The following is a 10,696-nucleotide window of genomic DNA, read 5'->3' as shown; positions in this document are numbered from 1 at the left end:
CAGAAAAGTTGACTTTTCTCAAGGTGGAGACCCAACTTGTGCCTATCTCAGTGTTGCTCCAAAAGAACCTAATCTTCTCTAGTTCTTACTGTGATCATCCTTTCCAAAGCAGATGCTAGACTAAAGGAAGATTATTAGGTTTGCCTAGTGGCTGCTTTTAAAAATCCAAGAAGATGGTGACATGTACAATGTTTACTGCCAGTTCTCCATCCTTCAGCACGACTGTGTCTCCATCCCTGCCTAGTTCTCTGAGTTGTTTCTCATTTCCTTCTGGTTACTCACTCTTGCATTCTGCCTACTGGGGTTTTTGTTTTTAAAGAAAGAAAAATGCCATTTTTAGCATTAATTGTAGGTGATGGGTTTATTATATTTCTGTCTGATGTTTTAATTAGATTTTAAAACAAAATTCGAATAGTGATTTAAGCTTAAAATATTTCTTCCTCTCTAATCTTTTTTTTAAGTTTTCAGTTTTAAAGCTTATTTTCCACACTTAACAAGCATCTTTTAAGCACACAGTATGTCGAAAGCATACTGGAGATGCATTGGGACCAGGAAAGACCTTGACCTCAGACTGCTTCTGCTTTGGTCAGACAGATTGAAAAAAAAAAATTCCAGATGATTACTTGCCTGTAGCAGGAATCTTAGAGAGTCTTATTAATAAAACAAACCCAGAGCCAAGTATTGGGGTGAAGCTGGAAGATCAGAGAGACAGAACAAGCCACAGCTAACCTCACCTGGCCAACTTCTCAGCTGGTCTTGTTTCCTCAGACTGGAAGCCTCTGTGTCCTCATCCGAATGGATCTCAGCTAAACCGTGCTGCTAGAAGCCTGAAAGCTTAACCAGCCAAATGCTTCTAGTTTCTGGTCCTCACGCCTTACATACCTTTCTGCTTTCTACCACTACTCCCTGGGATTAAAGGTATGTGTCACCATGCCTGGCCATTTCCAATGTGGCCTTGAACTCACAGAGATCCAGAGGGATTTCTACCTCTGGAGTGCTAGGATTTAAGGTGTGAGTGCCACCATTTTCTAGCCTTTGTATCTAGTGGCTGTTCTGTCTCTGACCCCAGATAAGTACTGCGGGCCGCAGGAATATATCATAAGAACTCAGCTGGTTATGACAAAGTCACTACCTGGAGGAATCAGGGGATTCCTCCAGAGGAAGCCAAATCCCAAGGAGTTTTTGGTGTTACTTGGCTTGTTATATATCAGCTGTATTCTGTTATAAAAATCATGTGTGCCTTCATAGTTTTCCCAATTGATTTTTCCCTAAGAAGGGCTAACAGTGTGGACTGATCACTCTCTAGACATACACATTCCAGGCATTTGGAGAACAGCCTCAGGAAAGGCTTTCTCTGGAATCAGATATCTCCCCTAGCCACTTTCAAGGACTAAAGGAGACATCACCCAGGTGGTCACCCAATTTCCGAGGATTAACAGTGATAACAACCCACAGGCGAGTCTCCTGACTTAAGGTAAATTCCACAAGGGGACACCGCCTAGGTCCGGTAGACATTAAGTAATAGCTTTACACAATTTAGCACAGACCCCTCCTTTCTTACAGCCTTACTAACTTTATAGACCTCTAACTACTTACCTAACCCCTTCTAGGAATTTTTAGATAACCTTCTGTGCTAACAGCTATGCTCAGCCAGAACTCCCAGTTCAAGCCTCCCTGTAATTATCATTATTGGTAGCATCCGGCCAGGTCCATCACCGGATGGAGGAAAGCACCTTATCAGAGATACCTCTGTACTCTCTAAGAACAGACTTAAGCATCCAGGCTACCTGATTGAGAAGGCCTGGTGGATGTGCTAATTAAGCTTAACTTCCTCCTTTCCCAAACCTTACCTCCAGTTCCAGATCTCCCTTTAACTATCACCAGAGGCATCTAGCTGTACACAGGTTGCCTAGAGACTGAGCACAATTTCCCCCACCCTGCAGAAAAAACGGCAGACAGCTTGGACAGATAGGAGCTACGGGAAAAAAGAAGACAGTTTTATTTTCTCCCATTGACCTAACACTTTCTACCAACCACGTTTAAGATTATAGTTGAGCACATAAGAGCCCTCTTACAATTGTTCTGTATGTAAGTCTTGCTATTCATTTCTCCATTGGTCACTTCCCTTTGGGGTTGCAAGTGATAATTAACGGTTGTTGCCTCCCTATGTGATTCTTATCACCCCTCCATTTGACCCTGGAAGCCTGGTTTTGCACTGCTAAGGGAATACTGCTTGTAAGTGTATATATACCAGAACTCCCAGGGCACGGGGAGACAGAGAAGAGAAAAGAGAATGGAAAAACTAGATGGGTAAGAACTTGAGAGGAATGAACTGAGATGGGGAAGAACTAGATTGAAGGACTAGAAGAGAGGACAAGAGGAACGAGATGGAAGATGAGAAAGAGCCAGATGGGGAAGAACAAGATGAGGAAGAGCCAGATGAGAGAGAAGGAGATGGGAGAGGAGCTGATAGGAGAAAGAACTAGATAGATGAGAACCTAGAAGGGACAGAACTAGATGAAGGAATTAAGATATAACAGAGGGGATCGCAGACAAGTGTAGAGAGAAATCAGGCCAAAGATGATCTAAATATGAGAGCAGAATATAAGCTTGTAACTGTCACAGAATAATAAAGTATATGGACTAAGGAGTTTCGTGTACATAGATTCATTTCTTCTCATCAAAGGTTAATTATCAGCTGGTTGTAGATTCTTCCCGGACCCTGGGAGGGGACTATCGAGGGGCTGGACCCCCATAGTCCCCGACAGATAAGTTTATTAGGGTGCACAATATTTTGGGGAACACAATTACCACCACACTTGCCAGAAAAAGATTTGAGAGCAATGCTTACTGAGTCCTGGTGTGTGAGAGAAGCCCTTGAGGATGAGAGGGTTGCTTGTTTACACACTAAGGATTACACAAATATTTGTGGTATAGAGTGACAGAAGATGATGCTGAATATGTAAAAGAATGTTCAGACTCCTGGTAGCAGTAGAGGGTGGAGATGCTGAGCTAACCCGTCAGCATCAACCACAGCATGTCACAGATTCACCCAAGAACCCTTTATCCTTTGCTTTGTTGTTGTTTGGTTTGGTTTTGGTTATTTGTTTGAGCTGTACTGTGGATTGAACTCAGGGCCTTAGATACACTAGACAAATGCTCTCTGCCACAAAGCCCTATCCCCAGCCCTTGGATTTTCTTTTGAGCTAGTTTGTTGAGTATGAGCCCTCTGAATGCCTGCTGACTGTACAGCGTTGAATTGCTCTCCTTCCAGGGAGCTTTAAAGATGACACCACACTTTGAGTTGGAGAAGCACTGTTTCCTAAAGCATGAGCTATATGCAAATAAAGGATTGGTCAGAACATCAGGTAAGTTGGTTCTTAAGTAACAGCAAGCACTGTGGTTTGATCTAACAGAGACAACGCACATTTCATATGGACAGGAAAACTTGCCACTTAACCTCTGCTGCCTTGGTAGCCTGGCATGAGCCCATATTCTGGTCACTAAGGCACAACATACATGAAAGAAAAGTTCTTTGTGATTCAGATGGCAACGCCTTGAACAGGAAATGCCAAAACCCGAGAGAATGAATAAAGAGAATCCAAGGCAAAGTTGCTTCTGGAGGAGAGTGGTCTCCTTTCAGCTGAGCAGCCACAAATACTAATAGCATGAGCGGGCAGGGGTAGCTGGGCAGTTGTAACACACACCTTTGATCCCAGCACCAGGAACATGGGGGAAGGGAGAAGGCCTGCAGTTGCCTGCATTGTTGATGTAGGAACAGGGCATGAGAACTGCGGTCACAGGTTGGGCATCAGGGTCTGAGCTTGGGACTCCATTCTTCCCCAATGGTGTGCTTTCCGTGGAGCTATATGCCCACAGCTGGCTAGAGGCTGTGTTCAGGGAAGGGGCCCGTGCTTCAGTAGGAGTTTCCAAGCCCTAGGAAGAAGGATGGCCAGGGCCATAGGAATGTCCATTCTGGGCACCTGAGGAGCTTGAATTTGAAAGGTAGCAACTGCCTTATCCAAACCCTAGCCAGATGCCTCACCAGTTGAGCTGAGAGAGGACTTAGGATAGATAGGCTTTCTCACTGCCAGTTTAGAGAGCTGCTCTATTGCTTACATTCTGACTCCATCAAAGATAGGTAGTAAGAAAAGGAAGGGCCATTCTCCATCAAGGAGGTGGTGACAGAGAATGTGCCACCCCATTCACTAGCATATTTTTGGGGTGGACTTCAAGAAGCACGCCTTGGCACTCCGAGAGCTCCAAATGTTTACTATGAAGTGTGGAAACTCCAAATGTGCAACAAAGATGTGGGCCAAAAAAAATGTGTTCATGTGCATCTATTCAGAAATATATAGACAGTATAAAGAACTGTCTATATGTCAATTATAGTCATGAGACTTAATTTAAAAAACCATATGATGACAGCAAAAATGGCAGAATAAGTAGTTCTGAAATTTGCCTCCACAGAAGCACTGATAAAACCAGCAAAGTATGTATGTCAGAATCGAATTTCTCACAAGTGGACATATTAATGGCTGGCAGCAACCTCCAGAGAGTGTGTGAAGGAAAAGGCACTGACTGTAAGAACAGCAAGTGTCCCAGCCTTTGACTGGTTGCATCCCTCATTCTCCAGCTCTGTGGTGGCTTGGAATCTAGCATCCCACATTCCTGATGCAGCCTGGCAACCATGAGACAACAAAGCAAAGCTAATGCTCTTTCAAAGCAATGTTCCCATTCTTGCCCTGTGTTCAAATTCCTAATCTTGTTCTTTGACACTTAACAGTCGGGTATCAGATCCAGTGATGAAAAAATTGAAGTTGATGCATCCACTTTTATACTTGAAGATTTCCCTACCAGTTAATCAATGACTGGAGACTAGCAAGTGGAAAATCAGCAGCATCAACAGCTGCACATAGTGGACAACTTCTGTAGATTACAGCAGCAAAATACATATTCATCTGAAACACACCAAATAGACTGTATTCTGGAGTATAGAACATCCCTTAGCAGACTTAAAACACCAGAGAATGTATGGAGTCTACTCTTAGGCACTGATAGCATTGTTAGAAATCAATATAACAGAATACACTTAAATATTAAATAACATATATAAACCAAGCAGGTCAAAGAAGATTCTGTAATTTTTAAAACAATGTGAATTCAATGAAATGTAAAGATAAGAATTTTCTGTGTTGCTACTCAAGCAGTGTTTAAGTGTAAAGTTCCTGGCATTGACTGTCCATGTGAGTATTCCATCTTAAAAGATAGAAAACGCAGAGTAAGTTAAATCCAAAGTAATTAAAAAGCAACAAATGAAAGTGGAGGCTCACACCTTTAATCCCAGCACTCGGGAGGCAGAGGCAGGGGGATCTCTGTTAGTTCCAGGACAGCCAGGGCTGCACAGAAATCCTGTCGAAAAAAGAAAAAGAAATCAATCAAATTGAAAGTCATTTCATTACCAAGACAGGAAATCCAACAACTGGTGCTTTGCAAAGATTGATAGAAATCTATCAAAGCTTTAAAAAAAAAAAGGCACAGTAAGAAGACCCTACTACAGAGCCCATGGACATGAATAATAAAGGATTGCCAAGAACAACTTCCTACACACAGATCTCATAATCTAAATTAAGTAGACTAATTCCTTGAAAGACAATTTGTAAAAGTCCACAAAAAATGTATGAGCTACATGAAGTAAATTTATAAAACTGACAAAAAAATAAATGAACATTTCATGCTCATATATCATCAATAATGTGACGATATCAGATCCCTCCCCCTTATTTATAGAGTCAATACAGCCCAAATGAAAATTCCAGCCAGCTTATTTTGTAAGCAAATTGATTCTAAAGTTTGTATAGAGGGAAAAGGAAAGAGGCATTCATAGAATACTGGAGAACAAAGAACTGACAGGAGTTGATTTCATAGCATAATATAAAAAGCTATGGTCGACTATAGACTACTGACTATAGAGAGGGTGACTTTGGGGAAAAACTGGAGCAGAATAGAGAGTTCAGGCATAGGAGTCACAACATCATCAGCTGATCTTTGAAAGCAGAGTTAGGGTGATAGAACCAAAGAAAACAATTTAGACAAACTCCTGGGATTCATGGACATCTGCTAAAAGTCAGTCTTAGGCACCCTAGTTCAGAAATTGGTTGTGGATATAAATGTCAAACTCTCAGAAGATGCCATAGGCAAAATCTCAATGGCTTGGGGTTTGTTTGGCAGTGACTTTAGGTACAACACCAAAGGCACAATCTGTAAAGAAAAGAAGCTAGACCTCAATAAAGTTTTTAAATTCTGCTTTGCAAAAGTTGACTGTAAGAGAATGAAAAATGAGCTCATAGACTTGGATAAAATACTAACAAAAGGCATAGCAGGTAAAAGAATGTTATTCAAAACATACAGATGTCTTAAAAATCAGTTATAACCTTTGTGGAAAACAGACCACAGAATTTGCATTTCACCCAACCAGATAAACAATATTCTCCCCTTATTTGTGGTTTCACTGCAGGCCAGAAAATTTGAATGTCAAAATCCAGAAGTAATCAATTCTCAAGTCCTGAAGTTGTATGTCATTCTTTAGTGTGGCAAAACAGCTCCCTATCCTGCTCTGTCCCATGAGGGACATAGATCATCCCCATGCCCCAAAAACCCATGCTGGACACACTAGCACCTGCTGATCATTTAGCCATCTGGCTATCAGACCAATTGCTATAGAGTCTCAGTGCTAATATTCAGCTAACCCTTATTGTGTCTAATAATGACCCTAAGCTTGAGCAGTGCTCTGAAAAGCAGGCACACCATGGAGAAGCCATATGGTGCTTCCCACAGCAAAAGGTATAACTGATTACTTTATATTGAAATAAATTGCTGTACTCAAATTTATAGTAGAGTAAGGTAGTTTGAAAGGTCACACATAACTTGCTACTGTATGTTTTCATACTTCTATTATTGGTTATCAATCTCTTGCTAAGATTTACAAGTTAAATTTTTATCATAAATGTATACAGATAAGAAAACAAATAGAAAGTCTGGTACTGTGAGGTTGCAGGCATCCACTGAGGTCTTGGAATGTTTCCTTTGTGTAAAAAAGGACAGACAGTACAGATGACAGGTTGGAAATATGCTCCACATTGAAAACAAATGAACCGCTACACCAAGTAGAGTGGTGGGGAGCGAAGACATTGATACCACAGAACACTTTTGCTGAGCAGTCAGAACTCCGTGCATTGCTAGTGGGAATTCAAAATGGTTCAGCCACTTTGAAAACCACTTTGGCTGTTTCTTACAAAACTAAAATACCTTTGATTCCCCCCAGCACAAAGGGAGGCAAAGGCAAGTGGATATCTGTGAGTTCAAGACCAGCCCTAGTCTACATAGCAAGTTCCAGGGCTACATAGAGAGACCCTGTCTCAAAAACTAAGACATACTCATGTTACTCCATGTTTCAGCAACTGTGTTCTTTGATATTTACCCAAAGGGGCTAAGAATGTATGTCTACACGAAGGCATGCCCATGAGTGTTTATAGCATAGACAGTTGCCAAACCTTTGAAGCAACCAAAATGACCTTCAGTAGGAAAAAGGTCAAGTAAACTAATACATCCATGGTTATTCAAAGCTAAGAAGAAATGACTTATCGTGGAGCTGGGAAGATGGCTCTGTTGGCAAAGTGTCTGCTGTGCAACATGAGGACCTGAGTTCAGATTCCAAGGACCCATATAGAAAGCTGGGTACTTTGGCACATACCTATGATCTCAGAGCTAGGGGGCAGAAACAGGATCCCTGGAGCTTGCCAGCCAGTCTAACTCAAGTGGTGAGTTCTAGGTTCAGTGAGAAATGCTGTCACAAAAAATTAAGTGGGAAGAAATTTAATGCACCCAATGTCAACTACTGGTGCCTTCACACACATAATGCATACACACATACATGCAGACACACTTGCATACAAACACATACACATGCACCACACACAACACACAAATCCAGGTTACCAAGTGAAAAGCCAGAAAGATTGTGCATTCTCTAAATCCAACAATATTCTCTTGGGGGAGGATACATCTCTAGAAAGACAGCAAGATCCATGGTTTCAGGAACTGGGTTGGGAAAGCAGAATACAGGATGTCTGGAGCACCAGACTACTCTGATGTAAAGAGAGCTGCCCAGTCTTACTGCTAAGAAACCATAAAGCACTAAATTGGTTTTGTATTTTTCCAATGCAAGTCATTTTTAGTGACATCACGATGATTATACTTTTTACTTTCGACACTTATAGTAAATTTCCATGTCAACATGAATCTAAAGACATTTAGACAGACACTCTAAAAGACAAAGCACATTATATGTAAATGCATTTTGTGCTTAATAGAGTCTTGGTATTCCATTAAGACTGGATACATGAGCAATTGTGTCTTATGTGTGTCTCAAGTCTTGGAAAAGCAAAGCTAGAACCAAATCTGCCCTGGGGTTCAGGCAAAAGGAAGGTGGATTTAAGAGTTCATGGAAGGAGGCTGGTATGTAATATGCATTAAGCAAATGTTACCTATCTTATAAACCCTGTTGTTTTATGGAAAAGATTAAATGAGATAATAGGCAGCCTAGACTCTGAACTTGGTAACTTGGTGGCTGTGTGATTTTAAGACTAGTAATTTGCAGCTGGGTAGCAGTGGTGCACACCTTTAATCCCAGCACTCAAGAGGCAGAGCCAGGCAGATCTCTGTGAGTTTGAGGCCAGCCTTGTCTATAGAGCGAGATCCAGGACAGGTACCAAAACTACAGTCTCAAAAAAAAAAAAAAAAAAAAAAAAAAAGACTAGTAATTTAACTTCTCTGAACTTCAAGTGTTTTTATGGGGGGAGGAGCTCATTATTTAATTTATGTGCGTTGGTGTTTTGCCTGCATGTATGTCTTTATGAGGGTGTTGGATTCTTGGATCCTTGAACTGGAGTCACAGTTAGTTATGAGCTGCCATGTGGGTACTGGGAATCAAACTTGGGTCCTCTGGAAGAGCAGCCAGTGCTCTTAACTACAGAGCCATCTGTCCAGCCCAAGTTTTTGTTTTTAATGAAAACATCTATTGTTTTATTTCCCTGGATGTTGCTGTTTGGGGGCTTCTTGTTTTTGTTGAGAAGGTAGTGTAGGAGATCAGCAGGGAGAAAACATGCAGAGGACTTGGCACATGGTCTGGTCCAGGGAAGCACTCCTGAAAGGCCCCTTGCAAAAAGCTTTCCTGCCATGACACCATGACATTCTGTCTCCAAATGAAGACATCATCTTTTCTCAGGGAATAGAAGTAGTCCCAGTCATTCAAAAGTCATCTAAAAAATCTACTGTCTTAGTCTGGGTCCTCTATGGAGCAAATGCAGGTTCACTGTGCAAGAGTCTGACTGAAGGAAATGCCTTTGTGGAAGGAACTAGGGATGGTGGAGCCTGAGAAGGCTGCAAAGCAGTCGTACAACCAACCAGTCTAAGCTAAATGACATCAGTTATGAATTCCTTCTGTGTAACAAGCGTTGGACAAAGCACTCAGGAACCCTTAGGCCCAGAGAGCCCTCCCGCCCAGAATGGCTCTGCCTTAGTTTCCTCAATGTATTCTCAGAAAGGGGTGTGTGTAAATTAAGTATTGTATTTGCCAATCACAGTCCGGTTTCCAGTTCAATCAATCCATATAGACCAGTCTCAAATCCTGCACTGCACCCACCACTGGCTGAGTCACAAAGGAGAGCTGCAGTGACCGAGTCCCCTGGGACGTGTCTTGCCTGCCATGCTGCCTTCCAAGGCAAGTGCAGCTTATCTGGAGCGGCTATGACTCCCAAAACATACAATCCAGATATCTAGTAAATGGGGGATGCTTGCCAGAACATGGGCAAGAACACAGTAGGCTGTGTGCCGAGAGCCTGTGCTTAATGGCCTGGCAAGATGGTTTGGATGCCAGGCACTTTCATTCCCAAACACTATGGTTTGTCTATGTGGGCCAGTGTGGCATCACTTAGGTAAGAGGTATGGGAAGATGATTCATTAACCAGAGAAGAGCTGTGGAAAGAGCTGACAACACATCTGGGCAGACCAGGGCTTTGTTAGATGTGCTCTTGCTTGTCTACAGACCATGGACATGAGTTCAATGACACCTGTGTTTACTGTGAATTGTTCCTTCGTCTTTGCTGCTAGACTGGCTGTGTTCTAGGTCCTAATATATTTTGGCTGCTTGGAGACTTCCATCTTGTTCATAAGATTCATGTCCAGAGAAACTGCCAGACTGCTCTGGAAATGGCCTCAAGCAGCCCTCCCCTCACCCACAGGTGTGATCTGTCCCTGCAACAAAAAGGCACCTAGGCCCATCCCATCTTAAAGGGGCATTGCCTGACATAGGGAGAGGCCATCTCTGGCAAATGCTTAGGCATGCCTTGCAATTGCTATTCATAAACACAGCAATTTATGAGAATAAATACCTTAAGTAATTAATTTCTCATGCACAGACTACCTAATTTCAAAATATTGATCAGACACAACCTGGTAGTCTCAGGGAAGTTAGCCTCTCATTTATTCCTCTGTGAAATAAGTTAGTAAACATGTCTGTCTTGGGCTCAGTGTTTATGAGTGCTTGCTCTTCCAGAGAACCTGTTTGGCTCCCAGTATCCATATTAGGTAACTAAGAACTGCTTATAACTTCAGCTCCAAGGGATCTATGCCCTTT

The sequence above is a fragment of the Peromyscus maniculatus genome, chromosome 9 (assembly GCF_049852395.1).
Source record: "Peromyscus maniculatus bairdii isolate BWxNUB_F1_BW_parent chromosome 9, HU_Pman_BW_mat_3.1, whole genome shotgun sequence".
NCBI lineage: Eukaryota > Metazoa > Chordata > Mammalia > Rodentia > Cricetidae > Peromyscus > Peromyscus maniculatus.
The sequence above is the reverse complement of the archived record's forward strand: the minus strand, read 5'-3'. Positions refer to the sequence as shown.